The sequence below is a fragment of the Cardiocondyla obscurior genome, linkage group LG08 (genome assembly GCF_019399895.1).
Source record: "Cardiocondyla obscurior isolate alpha-2009 linkage group LG08, Cobs3.1, whole genome shotgun sequence".
Taxonomy (NCBI): domain Eukaryota; kingdom Metazoa; phylum Arthropoda; class Insecta; order Hymenoptera; family Formicidae; genus Cardiocondyla; species Cardiocondyla obscurior.
This window is the reverse complement of record NC_091871.1, coordinates 1,185,948-1,210,048: the sequence shown is the minus strand read 5'-3', so window position 1 is coordinate 1,210,048 and position 24,101 is coordinate 1,185,948. Positions and strand designations below refer to the sequence as shown.

Below are 24,101 nucleotides of genomic sequence, written 5' to 3'. Positions count from 1 at the left end.
TCCGCTTATTCTTTCCTTTGCCCCTTCCGCGCCTCACTCGCTGGGCGCTTCTATTTTTATAATATATACCCCTGTTATATCTCGGGGAAACAATATTTCCCGCAAAACGCAACGGTGAGTCACGGCGTCCGCATGCGTTCGCGCGGGCATATTTTTGCGCCGTTAATTAAATTTCCGCGCGTGCGAGTGCGAAACAAAGGGCCCTCAATGAGCGGTTCTTGCCGACGATTGCTCCCGTTTGCGCGATCGTGGAGGTCCGCCAACAATAACGCATAATTTTTGCGAGACCGGGGAAAAACGATTAGCGGGCCAGGGGAGAGGGTGGCGGCGACCGGTGGGATGCGAAAAATTTCATGCCCGACGTCAGCGCGGAAAATGCATATGCATACACACCCCGGCGCGTATGTGTTCCTTGACCACGTTGCGTGTGTTTATCACGTGCGCGCGCCTAAATAGGAGACCATCCCGCAGTCCTGTTCGTCCTGGTCATACATTGTACCCTCCCCCTCAGCTCTCAGGTTTGGTCGAGCTTTTAATTAACCCGTTTGTTTGTCCGCAGGTTGGTATTCTTGAATTGTGCGGCTCTACGTGCCCCGGAAGTACGCTCGGGACCACCAAGCGCATGCATTCGGCAACGTGTAAGTATGGCACTTTCCCCGCGTGTGTCGGTGTGCCCGGGGTCGACGAAATTGCATTTTCCTTCATCGCCCCTCGATTCTTCTGCCGCCCGTTTTGTCAATTCCCCGCCATTTGCGCCGCGCGCCCCGGGTACACCGCCGTTGCATTTTCAGGTCGCGCCGCCTGGACGAACTTTTACTCGCAAATTGCACGAGAAGCTTAACGTTGCCTCTTGATTAATTAAAAAAAATATTATCCGTAATCACATCGGCGAATAAAATTTTTGACAATACTATTTAACTTTTATCTTCGATAATCCGCGAACGTCGAGCAATATTAATTACACTTATCGTGCCGTTTCATTTTTAATTGTCGCATTACGGACACGTTCCGATGCGTTATTTGTCGCAACGCATCTCACGGAGCACGGCCGGTTCTACTATTGTTGATCAATGCGAATTCCGTCAGGTTCGATCGCCTCTCGCGGTTTTATCAACTTTTCGAGTTTTACTATATCAGTCACTCTCTCTTGTGCGATGTACGCACATATGGCTCCTCGCCTTCGGAGCGTACCTTTCTTAACTCCGTAAATGCCCCGGGGATTTCGAGAGGATCAAAAGAGCCGTAAATCGACGACCAAGTAGTTCGAATCCTACCGAGTACCTTTACGAGCCCCCGACAGTAGTGATGTCTTATCGACATATCTTCCCGACACTGTTTCTTGATCGGCGTTACGCGAACGTCCCGCTGTCTCGCTGAATTTAAAATGACATCCCTCCCGTGCGCGTGACGTGTTGCGATCCGCAAATTCCGCATGAGAAATGTTCGGCAAACTTAATTATATTTCCCGTCGGAATAATATCCTCTACGTCGAACGGCGCCGATAATATTTCGCGGCATCAATTTTTCTCGTGACTATTTTTTAAAATTATTTTTCTGTTTTTTTTTTCTTTTTTTTTTTTTTAGAACCGCATGTAAATGTACGTTGCGGGGGAGAATCTAGCGGGCTCGTGCACTTTTACACGAACAGCTAATAAATTTATTGTAGGGTTGTATATCGCGGGGAATAACGGGCGTAACTTTTCGCGGAGTTAACTTTAAATTTCATACATCGCGGCGCAAACCCGACGGTTTTAAAGTCAAACTCGAAATTATCCCCGAACGAGCGGGCGATATATGACACGGCAAATAGAAAGGGCGGAGCGGGAGGAGGGAAAGCGGCAACCCGGGTTACAGCCGGGGCCACGTATAGAAACGAACTATGCGTGCGGATCTAATTTACGCAGATGCAAGTACGCAAGCAACGCTTTCAAAGTAAATTGCATTTCCCTTTGTCGGGCCCGTATCGTCTGCTCCTCACCGCGGCGCGTCACTATGCACAATACGCGAAAATCAGCACACCATACGTGCGCGCGTACAGGATGCAGGACTGAGAGGGTAGGAGAGAAAAAAAAAGGAACAAAAAAAAACGAAGGAGAGACAGAGGGAACGAGAGAGAGAAAAGTGGAAAAAAAGGGGGCGAAAGAGAGAGCAAGCGGCGGGGCTCGTTAAGAGCCCATGAAAACTGTATGGAAAATAAATTGCATGGTCAGCGAGAGCATAGTTGTGAGAGAATTACTCGCGTTATGGCTTTTTGTACAATATGCCGTCGCGCGCACGTAGAAACGCAGAGTGTTCACCTATACGTCGGGCAGATTCATCGAGTTAATTAAACTTTGAGGTAATACGCACCATTCCCGGTAAAAAAATTTTTTTTTCCTCCCTCCTCTCCTCTGTTTTAGTTGATACCCTCGCCATAACCTCGGGCAATGGGATATAACGTCGCACGTACTGGAGATATTAAACCGCAATTTAATTGCCAGCTAATTCTTATTTGGCGGAAACAATACGTAGTGCCTGCTGTAGGCACGATAAAATGAATCGTTTCAGCATTTTTTTTTTTTTTATTAAAAAAGAAATTTTTTTCAAGCAAGCTAGAGGCTGCGAATATTTATTCCGCGATTGTTCCGGGTAATAATATTATAATTCACATTTATGCACGCCCATGATTTTATTTGAAATGATTTAAGCATTCTGTTAATTATGTGCGATATTAGTCTTGCTGTCGCGAACGGTATCTATCTTGCCCTGCGAACGCAAATAACAATGGTCATAAATTCGTATCGATTTGTAACGAATAAAGAATTTTTTCTGTTTTTTTATTTTTTACCGTCGAAGTGATTGATCGAAATTCATATCTCGTCTTTCAACTTTGCCAATACCGTTCGCCGCGTTCTCACCGAAAGCATTGGTATTTATTTATGAAGGCATCAGCCTTTTTACATGGGCGCTCTTTTTTTTTTTTCTTTTTTCTTTATTGAGCCGATATATGTATATAGATATATGTATATTGATACAGGGTCGCGGATTCTCGCTGACCGATCGTATTTCAAAGTTCGTTAAATCGTGTTAACGATTGGCACGCTGAATGCATGCCAGCGGGATGCGTTTATCCCGTATAAGATTCTAAACGACCCAATACGTTTCACTTTGGCCATTTATCGTCTGTAAAATAGGCTAGTTCGGCGCTAGACAGCGCGAAACGTTAGTTTTCATTGACGGTAGCTCGCGCTTCGCGTTTTACTTTTATCGCGCCGAAACGTGAAGCGAAACGAAAGCGAGATATGGCAGGTGGACGTTACGCGTAAAAAGGGCCGAAGATTTTTCCAACCAGGCTAACCGAGTTACCACGTTAGATCAACGTTTCCGATCTTATCGGGTAATTAAATCCGAGACAGCGTGCCCGCTTGATTTGAAGTAGCGCCAATTTATATTTAGCTTCGTAAACTGCGACCGCCGGTTGCGATACGTTGTAGAACATCGCGTTTGCCGTTACCGCGCGGAAAGTAATGATTGATCTCCCGCGGAGGAAATTGTGAAACTTGTGCAGTAGCCGTTGACACGATTGCGCCACGGCGGGAGCATCTTCATTAATAAACCTTATTTTCGCCACGGCTGCGCCGATCCATCCATCATCCATTAAATTACACGCCGCCGCAGTTTGTCCCACGCGAAATCGTAATGTCGCGTAATTAAAGTGAAATTATGCGATCGGAAAAGGGAGAAAAGTTTTCGCGATATTTACTTACGCGCGGAAGCGCCACTTCCGTCAATTTATTACACGAAGAAGATGGATCGTCGAATAAATACCGTTATTTCCCCGTCCACTGACTTCCATCTACTATTCGCGCAGATTTTCGCTCGCGTACCACGCGATCGGTCAAAATTCATTAATTAATATTAGTACTTGTGACTAGACTTGCGTATAAAACAACGTAGGGGAAGAGGAAAGAAAGAATTTAATATTACTGCCTTTTTTTTTTTTTTTTTTTTTTTTATTAAAAGATTATTTCCTTTTTTAAATGAATATTTTACGAACGCGGTGCGTATATTTATGGACTGAACGGTCGCGCCTAGTTCCGAAAATGGCGAAACCGGCGATTATATTGCGTGACTCGATGCGCCAGGTCAGATTACACGTGGCAAGGAGCTCAGCTCCGGCTCTCTCGCTGTACCTCCGCTGATCCTAAATCCTGTTGGCCCCTGTCAACCGAGTTCAAGAACTCCGAAAGCGACGTGGGCGGCCGAGACCGCCGCCGTATCTAACCACCCACCTTCTATCCCCCTTTCACGGGCGCGAGATATATGTATATATTTCGAGGATATAGTTGCAGGCAGCTGAGTTCGCGTGTAAATCGACCGTGGAAAATTATTGTCTTCGCGCCTACTTCCCCCCGAATTCCAATGCGCTGATGAAGAATCGCGTTCGCCACCCCGTGTTTGTTCACGTCCGCGGCCCCCAGTCGAAATGTTTTCACGAGTCGATTAAATCATAATTACGTATGTACATATTTCCATTGGGTTGCCGCCGAGCTACTTCAACTTCATTAATTTTAACTTGTTAATACTGATAAAGCCAGATAAAAAAAAAATGCAATAATTAATGACTTAAAGTTCACGCGATCGAAACTCGACATTTATCTTTTATCTCCATGCGGAATTAAAAATCCTCATCTAAATATTGTTTAAATATTTTTCTTTTAAAATTACGGCGACGTATACTCAGGAAATTTTTTTTTTAATGTGCGTCGTTTTGTTCAATCGTAGTAACTGCTGGTCCTCGATAGCTGATAAAAACTTTGTTTATAATCTAACGACATATTATTTAATATCTTCTTAAAAGGGCCGGCTGCCGCGTGAGAGCCCGCCAAATTACCTTTTTATCGTCCTCGGTTTCTACCCGAGCGCGCGGCTTTATATAGCAGTTAGTGCTATTAAGGAAATGCGCTTAGAGCGTTTCGAACATCTGCGTCTTCGTCATTAATCCTCTCTCCCACGTCAGCTCGTCTCATTGCCTCCCGAAACAGATAGACCGGAGCCCTCCTCCCTTTTATCTTGTCTTTCGCTCCGCAGTTACGGCAATTTTGCTTCGTCGCGTTTCATAAACATCCACCCGCTTCGCTTGCCCGCGGCTCGTTTGTGCTACAAATTGCTCTAAGAAGATTTCGGTGGGCGATGCTTTTGATATACGCTCAGATCGTGATTTATGCTCCTTGCTTCTATGCCGAGTCTTGGAATTCGCTGCGCGACACACGCGTCCTCGTATAACTTAATCCTGATTTCCGCAAATTGTAATAAGAAATAAATTTCTGGTTGCACTTAGAATAAAAAAAAGAAATAAAAAAAAATAATAAAATAAAAATTACAAAAGAAATACTAACTGCGGTACGTATTCGCACGCGTCGAATTCTTTTATGGCCACGACACACGTCCCCTTTTCTTTAATCAACCAGCCCGACCGACTAATCGGGCAATTGCGTCTCCGTTGTCCTCGCGGCGCGTAATCGTCACACGAGGACATCGGCTAACTAGTTTCTCGGTCTCGGGGGCGTGCATTCGAGGGGAGACCGCGCGAATTAACTCGGCGAATTCAACGGCGACGATCTCCGCTGCGTAACGAGCGGAGTGGCAGATGGCTCGGAAAATGTAGGATTACGGAACTGGCAAAACTATCGAGTTACCGGAGCAGCCATAGGGTCGGGAACGAAGAAACGAACCCACTTGCGGGCGCGCCGGGATCCTCTCTCCATCGAGACACCGCCGCCGAGCAATCGCGGCGATCTCGAATTTTGCCTTGCACGGCGAGCGGAAAACGCGATAGAGATAACGTCCGCTATCGCCGGCGGGATCGTTGTTGTTGGGAAACGAGGGTTTGCGCACTTTCCCGTGAAAATCCGAACTCGGTGGCGAATTTGGCCGTCCCCGATAGAAGCGTATAGTTACCCTTTGCTTTCAAGCGATGATTTTACGATACGTCGAGGCTTGTCTAAAATTCCGGTGAAACTTATTGGCGTTTCGCGACTGACGCGCGACGCGGACGAGAAACGCTGCAGCTGTTAATCACCCTGAATTCCATGGAGGTGCCTCGCGTTAGTCGATTCCCAGGCCGTCAATGAAATCCCGTGGGCGTCGCGAATCGGCAGCCGAGCGACAAATTATCCCGAGCACCGCGCGTTTCGCGTTATACCTCATTTCCGATGGCCACCCGGCGCGGCAGCGCGCGCGCGAAACGGGGAGTGACGATATCGAGTTAATTTGTCGCTAGAGCCGTGACGTTTCCACGGTAAGCGAATACCGCGAATCACCGTTTCGATCGAGAGAGAATGCTCCTCGCGGCTCGCTGAACTTTCTCGTCGAGAAATGATTCCGGAAGGCGCCCGGAATACCGAAGGCCGCGGACGAATTACGCCGGCCGGCCGAAACGAGCCGATCATTTATCGTCGCATTTATCCTGTCAAAGATACAAGCTGGATGCACTCGGAGGTGGAACTTTCGACGTTAACCTGTTGCTTCGACGGCGGATTTATCACTCGATGCTATGAATATTTCGTCGCGATCACGTCGCGTCTCGCGACTTGATAATCACAAGAGCGGGGGGAGGGAGGAGGGGCCACTTCTTTCATCGATTATCAGCGAGGAGCACCCTTGTTGTACAGTAACATACATATTAATATACTCCTAGCTCTACTGGCGGTTACAAAAATGATACAAAAAATTTTTTTAATAAAAGGACCAATGAAAGAAATAATATTTAATTAATATGACTTTAATTCCTCGCAGGTGCGAGCATCGTTGAGTCGTTTTAAAATAAATTAAGTGTACTCGGCACGAATAAACGATTTCGCGATCGGTCTCTCGTTTTCTTATCGGTCTCAAGCCTCCGTAATCGCGTGAGCTCACCTCCGAGGAGACGCTTAAGCCGGAGAGGAGCACACAACCATCTAGGCAATCTCGACGGTATCCTCCGGTCTAGTCGCGGCGTGGAGGACAACATCACGCCGCCACGAGGGGAAGCGCTGGCGGGATATAGCTTTATTAAAGTTAAACAATTCCAAGGCGGCGAAGCGTAATCCTGACGCGCGGCGCATTGGCACGAAGTGCTTGCACGCGGTATCGTCCTACCACCCTCGAGGATAGACGCCGCCCCTCAGGTCGCACCTTTACTTTCGTGCACGACCGTTCCACCGATCCTCTCCTTTCGCCTTTCGCGTTCCCGCCACCCTTCCGCCCCGCGAGGAAAAGCGAAAGAAATCTTGGCACGAAGTGCGCCGAGAGAAAGAGCGAGACGATGTTATTGCTGCCCCGCGATCCAATAAAACTCGCCGGGAACGGAAATTATGATCTAAGCGGTCCAGTTTTTCTCATATCGGAAATTCCTTTTCGCCGTTATTTTACACTATAGACGCCGGAATGAATATACGCTTGCCGTGGTACTAATCTATTTCAAATTTTATCGTTAAAATTTTTTTTTTTTAATTTTTATATGCATGTTTTCCTTTGGTAATATTTTATCTTGTAATTGTCTCAATTTATACAAATAAATGTGGTTTAAATTACGCCGGACAATTTATTTTTAATCCCATATAATTTAATACCTCTTTATGTTTGTTAGTGCAATCTGATATTCTTTTTGCGGGAGGGTGCGTTCTATTTATTCCGCACGGGCTTGCAAATAAAAACAGGCCCGCGGTTATGAATTTGCAATAATTAGTCATAGAGCGTGAACCGCGGGTATGAATAACTGCGCCCATAAATTCTCGCGAACGTATCTTACTCGCGTGCGTGTATATACCTTTTCGTTATTCATGCGCGGGGGTGATCTTTCAAACCGGGAAGATCTGTTGCGGGACGTCGGCGCGTCTGTACCCCTAAAGGCATTTCAAGTCCCACCGATCCCGTGCCGTTGAATAAAAATTGGCAAGATTTTATTTGCAGTTTAACCCCGCGGAAGTGCCTCTCCTAACGATAGCAAACCGCCCACGCTCGGGCCGCCTTTCGCGTCTCGTAGAAAAGAGATACTCCGACGTCGTGCTTTTCTCACGAAAAACCCCGTTGTTAAATATTTCCAGCCGATGACGAATCGCCGCGAATAACTGCCCGGGAAAAGGGTTGCCGCCGTGCAATTTCTCACCGGCCGAAGTAATATCTGTTTTTGCGGGCTGGCGTAGTTCCTCTCGCGAGCGCCACTCGTTCTCGGACGAGGCGGCGAAAGAAATCTCGCGGCGACCATTTCGGCGTTTATCTACCGCGTTACGTTAACGTCGTGCCACTCTGTCTCCCCCGTTGTCGGGAGTTTTTGCCGAGGGAGCTCCTGTCCCTGGTTTCTCTTACCCACCCACCGTAGCTCTCATCCGGGAGAGAGCAATCCCGACCTCTCGATCGTTATCTAAACGATCATTTTCTCGTACGGCCGCGGCGAGGATAACCCGGGATCGTTCTTCCAGGGATCACCCACTCGCAGCGATCGTCTGGATCCCCCGCCCGGTTGATCTTTGCTCCGTGCCGGCGATAGCGAATTAACTCGGGGCCATTGTTACGTTTCTACGCGCGCCTCAGCGACATTATATTGCAACGATCCTCGCGACGCTTTCAAAAGCGATTCTTTTGCGGTAAAATTTCTCACGCGCGAGTATTGATCCCTTAACTTAGCGATTAATCGAATTTTTATATATAAAAAAATAAAAAGATATATTAAGACTTTCGCGAAGACTTCACGCAAGCTCGGAAGTTTCTCACGGCAGGAATGTACGCAGTTCCCAACCCAGGAATTCCACTGGATTTATTTTTCTTTTCGATACATTTCGATCGTGGCGGCGTAAAGGTGCAATTAACTTTCTCCCAGCTTCCCCCGGGGGCTTGTTTACACGTCAAAAATTTGCCTGCGTTATTTTTTGTACGTTTCGCAGTCCGCTGCGCGGACGAAAAGCGCGAGTTTCTCACCGTCGTTTTCGATATCAGATCTTCGATTACATTAATCAGAGATTCGTGGAAGTGAAACCTATGCACCAAATGCAAAACGGCCGCGATGAATGTTCCGGATTTTACAACGCGGTCGCCGCAAGGAATCTATCCTGTAGCGCGAGTCGGCCTTACCGTGCTTTCGTGCGCGGAGCTCGTAATTCAATTCCGTGTCGCCGAATCAAAACGATTAATCTTCCGGCGCCGCGCAACGAGCTCGACACGGTCCGTCTGCAAAAGTGCGAAGAAAAAGAGATCTCGAATCTTCGGAATTCCGCATACTCGCGCGCATCCACGCTCTCCCGCGGATTCGAAAACAGCCGTGTTAATACCTGTCAAAAGCGCTCCTAATCGCCACCTTAACAATTTTAATCATGGAATATTTACAGAGCGCGAACCGTATAATTAACAGCTGTCGCGCACTCGCCACTTCCCGGACTGCGACTAATTAATTTTATCGTCGACGGGTATTTACCCCGACCACGTCGCGTTCTCGCGATTTACTCCCATCGATCGTACGAAAAATAAACCTTCGCCGTTGTGCATATACATAACGAGTCGCGACTAAGTGCGAGGGCGAATATCGCTCGGGTGAGATTGCCAGCCGAATTTACACCGCAATATCGGAAGCGACACGCGCATCTCGCCGTCTCGCAGCTGCTCCCGGCGCCGCTATCTATTCGGCCTCGAACGCCACTTTGTATCGGACAGAACCGCGCGTCTCCGCGCCTCCGGTAATGGGATTCCGCGGAACTATCTAATTCCCATTCCCTTTTCCACGTTTCTCCCGGCGCGGAACTCCCGGACGGTGTCTTAAGTAACGGGCGGCCCCGTCCGCGTGTCGATATCCCTCGAGCAAAGAGCGCAAAGTGAATTTCCATTCGGCCGAGTACGAGGTCCATTTCGTTCGCAGCTTCGATTTCCTTTTTCTCTTTTCTTTATTTATTTTTTTTATTTTTTTTTATTTTCCCTCTCCTTTTCCCCGGCTTTTTTTCCCTCGCTTCCACCGCGCTCTGTTGCATTTAACGAAATCGAGCCCGCGCGCATCCGCTCGTCGCCGCGATAAAATTCGCTCGAAAATTGTTTCGCGTTCGAGCGGTCCAAACTTGAACTCACTCTCCCCGATTCATTCTGGAATCGATATAATCCCGCAGAATGCGTCTGCTACTCTCTCTCCGGACCCGCGGACAATTTTAGCCTTGTCGTTATGCTTTATTTCGGCGCAATAACGTTTAATGACAATTGCGCGGTGATGAAAATGCAGCCCAGTCACATCCATTAAATCCACGCACGAAATTCGACAATAAAACAAGTCCTACGTTCGTCCGGAAATCCCAAAGTCTGTTGCAGCCGCGATAAGAGTGCCGTTTGTTTCACTCTGTTCATTTTATTATAAATATATTTAACCGACTTGATGGTTTCTTATCATTTTCAGCTTTTTATCTCTCATATATGCACGCGCAGCGTGATACGAATATCCGAGGCGCGCCACCTCGAAAAAGTGCGCCGCGAGCACCTTTAACGGCCGGCCGATATTTGCATACGTCTCATTAGCGATCGTTAATTGCGAAGCCGACGAGCGTCTCCGCTTTAAGTACTCCGCCGCGGGGGGAGACCCTCCCCTCTTTTTCTTCACCGCGATAATGAAGATATCCGCTCGCGTCCGCGCCCAGGCCGAGCGGCGCGCAGCTATTAAGACCGCCAGCGATAGCACGTGAGTCGTCGGAAAAATGAGACAGGCAATACAATAACCGCCGGCGCGTTAATAGACACGCGAACCTGCCCGCGCACCGGGCGATCCATTAATAATCGTTTTATTGAGAGTCATTACGGGACTCGTTTGTTACGCTAATTGCGCGCTCGTGCGCGGATAATCGCGCACCGTTTTCTGGACCACCATCTGTTTATACAGCGGATAGAGGGAGAGGATCCCGTCTCGCCGTTGAGGATCCACTACAGCGCGACTGTGATTTTTGCGGAGAGATTAAAAAAAGACATACGCTTTTTTATTCTACTAAATACTGATTAGAATAATTAATGCGATTTACGCATTAATTGCGTTAGTAAACGCACGACCGCGGGATTCTTTCGCGGGACGACGTGCAGCTTTAGCGCAGCGACTTTTTGCCGCGCGGCGGATGGCCGGTTGAGCGCATAATTTTGCATGCTTGATGTTTACTATTACCGTTTTTAATACCCATAATTATCGGCCCTGCGGTTCCCGATTACGACCGCCGCGCTACTTCACGTGCCGGCGAGAATAATTGGGCGGGCGGTGTACGTGATCGTTTTCGATCGTAAACGGAGCGGTAACGTGGCAATTAAAATCGTAATTACGCGTAATGATAACCCGCCGTTCGCGCGCGTTCAATTTTCGTCTATTTAATTTAAACCGCGGCCGGGCGAGGCGATGAGGTTGCGTCGCGGCTTTCGCGGGTCGGGCCCGAACGTGTTCTCGACGCGGGCGAAAGCATTATCAGAAAATGCGGGAAATGCGGCTCCGCCGCGCGCAGAAAGGAAACGTGTTTCTCTCGACGGTTTCCACCGCGGGCTGATAGAAGGGGTTAAGCACTCGCGGGACTTCGTAAATTCGCCGGCTGATATTACGGCCCGAAAAACCAGTTTCGCGCGACGGCGCGCCGATAAGATTTAAGTTATTGTATTGCACGCGTAGGATCTAAGTGCGCATCGGGCTACTGGATGCTACGCGGTGGCTGCGCGCAAAGTTATCGCCGGCGCGCCGTTCCAGCGCCACTAAAAAATAGCCGACGGCGACGGCCGGCGATTAGGAAGAGCATAAATCACGCTAACCGGAGCACTTCGCGCCCTTCGCGACGTACTCCGCGTCGTAATAACACCGTGACAGAGTCACGCCGAGGAAAGGGTGATAATCACTCTTGCGGGATTACACGGTTCGCGACGTACGCATTTCGTTTAGACGGGCGACCGTAATTGCGAATAAAAAACGCGCCGACATGATAATCATATGGGCGAGAGTCCGTCCTCGTAATTTATTTGACGGGAACATCGTAAAAAAAAAGAGAAAAAAAAGTATGCGTTGATATTTATCTATGTAGAAAAATATTTGAGAAAAAAATTTTATAATTTTTATCGTGATATAAATTAACTGCACTTTGCGTTATTCGTATATATCTTTTTTTTTTTTTTTTTTTAATACGCTTTGAAAATATATTTATGTATTTTTGAAGCTTAATAACTTGTACATTTTTCAAATTTTACGTCGACGATTTTATATGCATAAAATATATTTTTTTGTCTCGCATCGAGGATTTCAATTTTTTAGAATCAAAGGACTGTTTTGGATTAAATTCCATTATCGCGGAGATTCGTATTTCGAACAATGCCGACAGGGCGTAGGGAGTGTGAATGCCTAGGTGGCTATTCAATGTCGCTTTTCGATCGCTCGCTTGCGGACAAGAATTGTGATCTGATAGGCCGAGTTTCGTGGCTGCATTCTACGCTTTAGATACGAGGTCGGAACAGTGCATTGCAACGGTGTAAGCTTCGATTGTATCCATTATCAAGATCGAGTAATCGGTTGGCACGCTGTTAGGCGAAAAGGCGAATGCAAATGGAAATGGTCTCCTGCGACTATAACGTAAGAAATTAAATTTCTCGGGGAACTTTCAGCGTAAACATTTTTCAGTATTAAAAAATTAATTATATAACTTTATCGTTTTTATTTTGCACGGAATGAAACATTTATAATTATTTATTAGTATGTAATATAAATTTTTTATTTACTTTTAAAAGAAATGCATAGCATTTTCTGCGGTTTCTCTACAAAAGTTAAGAGAACCGTGTAATAGTCTCTCATAATATATTTTATTTGTCTCGAACTCTGTATGTTTTTATGAAAAATTCCATACATATGCGAAGGCAGTTTATTCCGAAAATAACAAAGACCAAGAATGTTAACATTCCTCGCGGCCGCGGTTGCGATGAAATAATATCGCCCCGGGTCGTACGGACTTTTTAATTTTCGTCCGCGAAATATCCGATTTTTACCTTTCCCTAAAAATTTTTTAACCTGCCGCGCAAAAGTGCGGGTGGTGTATCTAGGAGAAAAAAAAAAAAAATACAGGTCCCGTCAAAAAGGCAAATGCCTTCGGGGCGCGGTTCTGGTTTGCATTTTTATGATCGTCTTCTCGCGTAATTATGGCAAATGCAAACAACGGGCCCGCTCTGGAAGAAGAGCTCTCGTTTGCGCGACTCGCGACGATACATTTTTCCACACGCATCCGAATAATTTTCCATCTTGGTGCGTGGTTATGACGCGCGCCGAGCCCGGGATACGTGTAAGCTGAAACGCACAAGAAACGAATTCCCCCAGGGGTATTTCGCGGTGAGGCAGCATCGGGATGCTCGCTCCTTTTTTTATTCCCTCCCTCTCCCTCTCTTTTTGTGAAACGAAGGGTTTCTATTCCGCGCGCAGAAACGAACGCGGATGCGCGGCGCGGAGAGCGTATGCGATGCGTTTCTTTTCCTTTTTACGTCTGCATCGATACAAACCGCCGATGATGGACGATCGCTCGACTATCGCTGATTTCGCGGCGGGCCAGGGGGTATAACGAGGAGGACATGGCGAAAAATACGCGCTTCTCTCCCATGCGATCTAACATTCATAACGAAAAAACTACCCCCTCCGCCCCGTTCGTTCTCTATGCATGTAAATCCGCGGCGCGCGAAAGTCCCGCGAGTACGCGCGGGTGGTGGAAACTCTCCCGAGATTATCGGGGGCTTCGAATGCTATGCAAATGCCGGAGAATCTCCGGGAGAACGTTGCAGCGAAACCTCAGATCCGATTGGAAAAATATTGATGTCCTAAAAACGATCTGGTTACACGAGCGAAGATCCGCAAATGATGCACGTTTGAATATTTCTGAGATCGCGAGCTCTCGTCACGGTTTTTTTTCTGTTTTGTTATTAGATACGTTATTATTAAAATTAATTAAAGATAAAGTTGAGCAGTTGGTATACTTTTTATAAATGGCTTTTATATTGTTATATATACGTATATATATCTATATTTTTTTTTATCATAATAATATTGCGCCCGCGGCACTTTATCGAGACATTCTTTCGAATCTAATATCTCCGAGTGCAAACAGTCTCCCCCGTGGTGTTGTATCGCATTTCCGCGATCGAGATGCCACTCCATAAATGTCAGCGCGCATTTTTCGCCCGGGCCGCTATCGGGCCAGAGTCGAGGGTCGTTACGGCGGTTCTATATTTTTCCCTACTTCGAGATACGTTAATGTCGCGTTTCGAAAGAATGGGACGACTTTCTTGCCGGGGTATTCTTGCTTTAAATGCTCGCGAAACGGAACGGGAGCCCGCGGTGATGTCTGCGTCTAGCTATCTTGAGCGAAAGGAAATTGCGGGGAATCGCGGAAAATGGAGGACAGTGGCGAATGGACCCCCTCCCCACCCTTTACTTTTATCCGGTCTCGATAAAACAAGTTACGCAAAGAGATAAGGCGGCGGGATAGGAAATAGAAAATACGAGGTAAAGAAATCGGCGTCGAAAGTCGTGGAAGCGGCCCGACAGCGAGACGGAGGAACGCATTAAGACGCTGGGAAATGAAAAGAAAGCAGCCAACGATACCCACCCGCTGATTCGCGCAGCTCGAGAAGAGCCGGGTAAACTTTGCGCGATATAACTCGATGTTTACTTCCAAGTTCAATAATAGAGATAAGTCCGCGGTGGAAAGTTCGCCGCTGCACGGCGGCGTACCGGCGCAATTAAATATTCGCGAATGCGCGAAAATTCTATCGTCCCTAAAATCGGATATCTCATCTTTTATCGTTTCCCGTCACGGTAGCGAACAAATGTTTTTTTTTTTTTTTTCTCCTTTGTTTTCTTTTTTCTTTTTTTTTCTCTTCAGAAAAATTCTACGACCAAGTAAAACCTTTATCTACACCGATGAAATAGGAGAGGAACGTTCTGGTTTCGAAGCGAAGAGGACGAGAAGGAGAAACGTTTTATTTTCCGTTTATGTCTTCGGACGTTATATTCATACGGCGACGTCGAGCACCGAGCTAGCTCTTGTATTCGATTATTGCATTGAGCGGCGCGCATTTTCCGAGCATATGGAGTGGCACCGGGCGGGTCAATGCGGTTCAATGCGTTCTTTCCTCGCGTCGTTTTCTCCACGACAAAACGCGTCTCGGCGGCCGAATGTGAATTCGTGTGATACGTACAAATGCACTTATATAAGCTCGACTTGGGAGAGACAGCTTATATGGAATGTCGACCGCCCGTGGCGCGGCGCGGGAGACCCGGAGCTAGACTCTCCTCCCGTAGTCCATATAATCGCGTACGCCCGACCGCGGTGCATGCATCAAGAGCCGCGACGCACGAAAGTACTGAACGTCTCGAGAGGTGCATATACGAGCCGCGACAAAAGCGACGCGTATATCAACGACAAAGGCAGAGAAAGCCTGGTAGATTAACCGGCGAATATCGGCGCCACGTCGCGGATGAAACGTTATTTTCTTTGGCTTAGTTTTAATTAAAATCAGACAGGCGGGGAATTAATCCGATAAAAGGAAAATTTCTCACGGGCCGCGAGAAAATAGTTATTATAAAGAAAATTGCGTTACCTCGGGGCCTAGGAACTTCACTTCCCGAGCCAGCGATCGGAATTAATTTCTTTACAAATATACCTGAGACAATTACGCAGCGCGGAATGCCGCGCGACGATTCCGCTCGCCGTTTCACGTCGACGGCGCGAATCTGATCGATCGTCTCTGGGGTGACTTTCCACTTTTCCCGGCGTTAGCGCGACCGAGTCGAATAATTGGCACGGCATAATAGGTCCCGCGGCGCGTACGTGTTCACGAATCGTTTCGAAAACCCGTCAGAGTTGCCGATAGCGCGTTTGCGTTTCTCGCTCTTTTTTCCCCCCCTCACCCTCGGGATGATTCATTCCGTCGTGGTCGTCGTCGCGGCCGGAAGACAAGCGCTCGCGACGATGGCGTGCGTGCTCGATAACGGTAACGATAAGAGTCGTCACCGTTGCGCGTCCGCAACGACGATAAGCCGGATAAAAGTCCGACGTGGTGGCCGCATTACCGGCCCACGTTCGCTCGGCGCACGAAGGGTGGCCGCGACAGGTCGGGATGTTGACGGTCGGCTCATTTCCTGCCCGGTCCGTCCCCCTTTTCCGATCGAGCGGTACGATTTGAGAAGCCAGAAAGTTAGAGGATCCCCGAGAGAAGAATTTACCGTGAATTATTATTACCGGTGTATCGACCTCGCTTAGGATAAGGCGCGCGCGGTCGCCAGCACTTTGCACGCACGCTTGTTTCCCCACCCCGCGGCGAGCTTCAATTTTAACTTTAATACGCGATGTAACGCTAATCGTTACACGAGCGATACTTTATCCCGAGGCGTTTCGCGTCGATAGGGCTCGATTCCCCCGTAAAAGCTTCCTCCTGTAACGCGGTCGGGACGACAGGCGGCGACGTGTAGGCGCGAGGTAGAAGAGAGCGAGAAGGGCGGAACGTCTCGAGACCATATTTTGCGAGATCTCGCGTGCGTCTCCTAAGTTTCCAAGTACTTGAAATAGTTGGCGATATCTCGCGTAACGGGAGAGAGAGCCGAGATGCCGAAGATAAGGGTGAGAGAACTAATTGTCGCCCCCAGACGACTCGTTTCTTCTCCGCCGACACCCCTTTCCCTCCCACCCTCTCCTGTTCCTCCACCGTTTCTCTACCGCTCGTTCGCTCGATGGGGATACTTTAATGGGACTTCCGGCCGTCGATAAAATCGCGATTCGTGCTTACGAATTTGCGTGCACTTCACTCACGGCGGCGGGGTGTCGTGCACCCACGGGAGTACCTGCGCGATAATGAGGGAGAACTCGCGAGCCCCGCCGAATAAGCGCGCGCGTCCCCCCCTTTGGTCTGCGCTCTCAAACGTGATCATTTTGATACTGACGTTCCTTGCGCTTTAATCATTCGCTGGGCGAGTAGTCGTTATTCCCCTCGGTCGGAAGCGGAATATTTTTACGCTCAGGTAATATCGCGTGCGCCCGCGAAAGATTGAGCGATTCATTAAACACTTTTTAGGACAGAAATGGAAGAGCCGTGCGCGCGGGATTTCGCGAATTTTTCTGACGGACGTGGGAAAGGGCGGATGGAGAGCGTCTTACTTCCGGATTTTTCTTAATTCAACGATGTTATGTATAAAGCCGTTTGTTAATACGCCTCTCGCATTTTACTTCCGGGAAAACGGGTAACGTCTCGCGTAGTCGCGAACGCGATCCTTCGAGCGGCCTGTCCGCGACGGAGACGCGACGCATTACCTCGTTTCTGCTTATAAAAATATAAGCGTCATCAGCTAAGTGCTATTAAGGTCCTTTCTTGTCGCGGTAATTCGATGTTATCAAGACGGACGGTAGATGAGCAAAAACAGACAGCGGATTGCAGAGCAAGAACTGCGAATTTGTTACCGGAATTGGATTGCCTCTCGTCGCTGTTTCTGTTTTAGAAAACATTCGGAGAGTGACGCGACGATCGCCTCTAACATTTTTATCATTCGCGAACTCTGAAGGATTCTCGACATACAAATTCCCGCTCCTTCGCTCTCGATCACCTACCGCGGTCCATCCGTCAATCGAGATCTGTTACCGCCGCGCTTGACTCGGTGATTTTGATCCAATCGCGTTCTCAGTAACGAACGAATCAAAGGTGAACCGCGTATTGTTTCGTAACTCTTCCCAGCTCTTTCCATAAAAGCATCAATGTCGTCAACTAGCGACGATTAAAACGTCCCCTTTAATTAGGCATCGAGGCAACCCGATCCATCCCGTCTATCCGCCTGTAACCAGAGATTTTAGCGAAGGGAAAAGAGAGGCGAGCGAAAACGAGAGAGAAGAGAGAGAGAGAGAGAGAGAGGGAAACGATAAACCGGACGTCAGCCGTTATTATCGTACGTCCAATAAATCCGAGTAATTTAATTCCCGTGCCGTTGCCGTGACATGTCGGCTATTTCGTTTTTCCAGCGTCGTTGCCCTCCGTTTCGCGTTGCCCTGGGCTCTGGTTACATTAATCCTTCCCGATGACGCGGACGTTTCTAAATGCTCGGCGAGCGGCGTCCGCGATATCTTGTTTAACTTCGTGAAATGTTAGCGATTCAACGGACGGCACCGTAATCTTATTACACAAGTTGAAAGAAGACGTGTCAAAACTTCGAACCGAAAAACATGGAAGTGACATCTTCACTTTTATCCCTGCGCAATTATATTCGCCGCACCCGGGACGAATATGATCTACCTAGCACGCGGGTCGCTTCGTAGCTATTTCGCTCTCGAGTTTTGTTTAATTGCATTCAGTTTAAGAAGGCGCGAAACGTTATCGAGCGCGTTCATTAGCGCGCGGCGTTTTCGCGTTAGTAAAACGTGCGCGGCGCGCCGCGTCGGAGTTTGACGGAAGGGTTTAGCTCTCGATGCTCGCGAACATGTTAATCGAACACTTAAACATGTCACGCGGTTCTTACCGCGCGCGGGCGGTTAGCTTTTTGCCGGGGAAATCTCTGCCGGGCTCGCGCTAAATTTCTCAGCGGTCGTCATAAATTTCTCTAGTCGCCCGGGAGAAACTTTGGTAAATAATTCCGCAGCGCGAGAGTGCAAGCCCTGCCTTGAGAACGAAGTCCGGTTAGCCTTTGTCCCCGGTAGTTGGATGCTGCTCGAAGTTACGCTACCTATGCGCGTGTGAAATAAACTGTGTCCAAAAGTAGACGCGCGGGAGCAATAATAATAATGAAGAGAAAAATATTTTAAAAAACACAACTGCTTATTCAGTTTTTTAATTAGCGCTGAAAATGATTACAGATGCATTAAAGCGCGTTGACGATTTAATTTCAATTAGTAAAAAAAAAATTAAGGGAGAGAATACGCGGCGGTCATTTAATGCATTGCACTAAAAAAAAAAATTAGTCTTTATCTGAATGGGATTTTTGTTTCGAGCCACATGTAAAGCGGAAATTACACGCTAAGATAAATATCGTAAAATATGAGACTTTTCGAAAATATAAATGGCGATAAAAAGAGTTAACGGCAGATTTGTGAGAGAAACGACCGTATGAAGCCAGTGATACGAAAGTAACGATCGCGGCTTCCGTCCTTGGATTATTATGACAAACGGACCATCGAAAACGACGATTGGATCGGCAGCGGGAACGTGCGGCACGTGTTATCGCGGCGTGTGCGTAGACGCAAAACGAAGGAAATGGTTTATATGTGGTAAACGTGCCCGGTTGAAATAGTGTCTCCCCCTCCCTCCCCGGCGAGCCAAAATGTATCGGAGAGAGTCGCGCGATTTTGATCAAATTTCAGGCTGCCTGCTCGTGCGCCCCTGCAACGCCTGCCATTACTTCCCGTCTGTTTTACAATCGAAAATTCACAAAGCTTCCCAGCCACCTGTACCGCGAGCACTTATTAACAAACACCGAACGAACGATCGGCGCAAGGGGAAGGGGAGTAGAAATATGATTGCAAACGTCCAACATTTTAAATCCGCGAAACTAATGAAATCACATTCTGTAATATTGATGATTAAAAAGTATCGTTAATAACGCGAGCGCGTTTACGCCCGTGCCTTCTATGCGTTGAAATTAATGCAATCGTATGCCGAGAAAGAGAGAGAATGGAGAAAGAGAGCCCAGGCTCCCGGCTATACATATATTTCTTGCTCGTCGTCGTTTAACAAAGCCGCGCCCGCATGATATATTTCTTTCAGCTTTCCAAGCTATTCGACTTCTGTTTATCAGTGCTCGTCGGCATGCAAAACAGCCCTCTCGTCTCTAATATGCATATAAAAGCCACTTGTCGATGGAATGCACGCCTGAGAAGGGTTCATACCGCACGGAGAGATCCTCTATAGAATGATTCGGGGGGGTCTCGGCATTATTTTCGTATCCCGATCCGGAATTCGACATACCACGATGAAAAGGAGAAGCTACCGAGGCAGACAGACGAGCACGCGATTTCCCGCGTAGGTGGTCCAGAGGGAACAGAGACCGATGCGATTCCGACTACCTCTTTGTAACGGCGAGATTTTTTTTTTTTTTTTTATTAAAGAAAATCATTCGGCCAAATTTTCGTATTCACATTACTTGCTCCGATAAATAATGATAAATTAGTAATATTTTTTGTAATATACAATATGTATAAGTACCGATAAAAAGAAGAAATTAATGTTTACGATCTGATAACTGATGTAAGTTAATTAATTAATTATGACATTTATTTTTATTATTAGTCGGACAATTAGACGCACGACGCATGCAATCACCATGTGTGGATCTCCTTGTATAAACGATGAACATTTGATCCGATGACTCACGGCGATAACTCACGCGAATAATTATAGGTTCGTGTTTCGCACGGACGAAAATTCCCGCGAGTCGAAAAGTAACGAGACTCAACATTCTGCACCACTTACGCATCACTCGCTGTAATTTCTAATTTCGGAGATTTCGCGATAATCCGTAACCTCGCCTTTAATTTCATTAAACAAATATTTATCTCCTTAATTGCAGTTGTACTGCCGATTTAATATTTCGAGTATTCTAATTAAAACAATTTTTTTTTTCGGTTTTATCTCGTACATTTCTGATCATGAATCTTCTAGCGGTAATATTAAAAAAATTATTTCCGCCACTTTCTTAGCGCTCGTTCGTCTATAAACGATTTAATTCTTCGCTCGATAACGATCGATAGTTTTATACGATTATATATGACTTTACGTCTTGGATTCTAATTTTCTACTCGATTTTCGGGAGCGACGGTGCTCTTTGGGAACACCCTGTTACAGATATATGTCGGTGCCGGGGAGCCCATTGCTTCGAAAAATACCCGTGACCATCGGCACACTGAAAAATGCCGGCTATCTCGATAGAATATCGAATCGGATGTCCCTCTTCCCTCTTCTATTTCACCTATCTCTTTTCGCATTGTCCCGTTTCTCGTACCCTTTTCCTTTTTCACCGCCACCCTTTCGCCCTCCCCCCAGCTTCGCCCTCACGTCGCCGATGTGGAAAACGAATTTTCTTATCAGAACGCCATTTGGTAAAAAGAAATATTCATCTTACGACTGCAGCTGCGCTCATTGCGTTACTCGGAACGAATATCTCCGGGTTTGCATAAAGTGGGAAGCGCGATATCAAAGTCAACATCGATCAAAGGTGTATGGAACGAGAAATCTCGAAAACCTCGCGATTCGTCTCGCATCGAACCGATAAGAGATTCCACTTTTCGATTGTATTCCGTAGGATTTGTTTCGCGATCTTATATTGTATATTGATCACTTAATAAAAATCACCTGCAATTTACGAAAGAATTTATTTCTATAATTTTTTTTTAACTTTTAATCACGCGCTTTATCTTTAAATTCGCTTATTGCAGGCTTATGCTCTTAACAAACGTATACAGGACCGCTGAAAATTTGTCCGATCGCATAATTTGAATATGAAAATTAAAACATTACCAGTCTAATTTTTTTTTTCTTTTTTTTTTTAATCCCGCGGGTATATCAATGTTAGCCGAGAGATCGGACACGCGTATGAATTTTTATTGACCAGCTCACCGTGGGAACTGACCAGCGGATCAAATGGCGACGTCGTGTCCATACCGCGGAAAGAAATCGTGGAATTACCACCCCTGAACGATAGCCTCGATCGCGGAAAGTTTTCCAGTCCGCGGACGTGGGAACTCGCGTTCAGGAATCGCGGCGCAATAAAATGCAAATTTTATTCCGCGCAATTTGGTTAAGCAGTGCCGTGTCTTTCTTTCAACCCCTTTTCTTCCCCTGCAGTGTCTCCCCGTTTTCCCACCCCCTTTTCCGCGAAACGGCTCGGGGCCCGTGCCGCAATAAAACAAAGCTCCGCGACGCGACCGAAAAGCTGGAGCGAACGAAACCGAATAAAAGTGCAGAGGGAAACAACAAACGAACGTATACGCGAACCTCCACGCTTGTCCTCCTTTTCTTTTCTATTCTTGTCTGGCGGTTTTTTCCTTTTTTTTTGTTTTGTCTTTTCTTTTTGCTTACGAACATCGTTTTCAAATTTTTATTAATCCCAATTTGTGCGCGTTATTATAATTGAGGACACTAGTTAATTATAATATTTTCTAAATAATAATTACAATTGAGTGATCTATGGTCGACGACGTGTTGCCAGTTCAAGATACTCAATTACAAACTACGAAAAAAAATCATGCGACTTACCAATCTGCATGAGCTTCAGCGGAGTTGAAGAATTCTGCCGGTGACTGTAACATAAAAAGGAAATTATTAATGTAGATATGCCAGAATATTAGTTAATAAGATTTAAAAAAAAGGGTAAAGTTTTTTTTTTCTAATAAAGATTTTATTAAAAAAATTCATGCTCACCTAAAAGTTGCTCCGCTGATGCAGGATGCCCGTCCCGGGCCTGCTCCTCCTCTCAGATGGGACGTGCCGAGTCATCCTTCCGCGCACAAGTCACTCGCGAACACCCCGACCGTGATTTTACAATTGCGAAAATTACCGATCACTTTTGCGCGTTTCTGTCCGACACTCGCGTTTAGAATAAAGCTGTGCAAAAAGAAAATTACGTCCGAATACTTAACGAACTCCCGGAACGACCGACGAACCGGCTGCGGTCCGTATAATTAATAATATCGGCGGTAACGACACTTTTGTAGACGACGGTGGGTGCAGCTGCGCTGATCTGTAACAAAAAAAAAATTTAATTTAATTGTAGAGATGCTATTTAATCTTTAAAGAAGAATGCACGCGCTTCTAAACGGTATATCAATTAAATAACTAAAAATAAATTTTTCCATGACGATAAGCTATTAGATTTGTATTTCACAAAAGTGATTCTTACCTCTGGGGTTGCTCCGTCGATGCACGATGCCTTTCCGAGGCCTCCTCCTCCTCTCAGAATATCAGGTAGCCCTCCCGTCTGAGTGACCAGCTTCCTCTTATTGTTAGACCGCTTAAACTTTGTCCTCGCTAGTTTCCTCCTGGTTATCTGCAAACAGAAAGCCCGGATAATGAGTTAAAACTGCGCAAGTCCACGCAACACATATGAGATAAAAAGATCATTTCGGAGAGACGAACGCGTAAGGATATAACTCGCTTTACGGAAAGGAGATATACTCACACGTGCTCTCCTCACACAGAGAATGGGGAGGATAAGATAGTTCCCGTACCGGGCGATTTTCGTTGCACGCAATACGCAAATGAGTATTACTTCCGACACGGACACACGTGGCTGCGGTACAGTGCGTAGTGAGTACGTGTGCTTCGTGCGACCGCTGGAGAAGGACAAAGCGAGAGTGGGAGTAGTGGGGGAAAATACCTAGCGCGAAGCACGTACGCTCGCGCTTGCCTATCCCCCTCCTTCCCCCCCCGGCTACCTGCCCGTTTTTAGTTGTAATATAATATTTCGGATCGACCAAAGAATTAAAAGGACCCCCGCTTTACATCGTAGTCAGTTTCTACTCAGTTTTCGGGAGCTAAATCTTATACCAAGCACCCTGTATATCTGATAAAAAAAAATATATCTATATAAAATATATATGACGAGATATAATACATATATAACTTTTTTCCGAGGAACGATTTGAGACATCTCAATCATTTTTATATGTCAAATGGAAGATGGAGTGAAATCATAACTTTTCAATGTATTATAAGATTACAGAAAAGTAAATTAGATGTTCGATACGTGACACGCGCTGCTGCGCTCTTTCGTAATTAGTTTATGCGACGGTGTGCTCGCACGTTCATCTCTCGGGCACATAAAGAAGCTGGAAATATCGGCCGGGACGCGGGTGCTTGTTGTCATAAATCGCGCGCCTTATGCACTATGCGAAAGTATTGCGCATTGAATGCAGTCTCGTAGAATTGGACGCTCGCGCGGAAGTGCCGTTCATTTCTCTTGCATAAACCTCTGCCTACGCCCGTACACCTGCTGTCGGAGTAAAATTGGCCGAGCTTTCGATACGAGGCACGTACGCGGTTGATTTAATTCACGAAAAGCAACGGCCATAATTCCACGGTGTTCCTTTAATCGCGAAACTGCGCCGCGCTACGATTTTACGATCCGAAGATACGCTTCGGATACTCTT

The 24,101-nt window shown here is 46.7% G+C and overlaps 2 protein-coding genes across 2 annotated transcripts in view; one reads left to right on the top strand and one right to left on the bottom strand.

Annotated features, from left to right (window-relative positions):
• Ror (tyrosine-protein kinase transmembrane receptor Ror) overlaps positions 1-24,101 on the top strand; it is a 189,272-nt gene that overhangs the window by 67,029 nt on the left and 98,142 nt on the right. The window lies entirely within an intron of this gene.
• The window catches only part of LOC139104841 (uncharacterized), a 142,519-nt gene that overhangs the window by 32,725 nt on the left and 85,693 nt on the right, over positions 1-24,101 (bottom strand). Inside the window, exons 6-7 of the mRNA XM_070660553.1 lie at positions 22,375-22,999; positions 22,210-22,253 (exon numbers count right to left, since the gene is read on the bottom strand). The gene's annotated coding sequence lies outside the window, so the exon portion shown is untranslated. The remainder of the gene's footprint in view (positions 1-22,209; positions 22,254-22,374; positions 23,000-24,101) is intronic.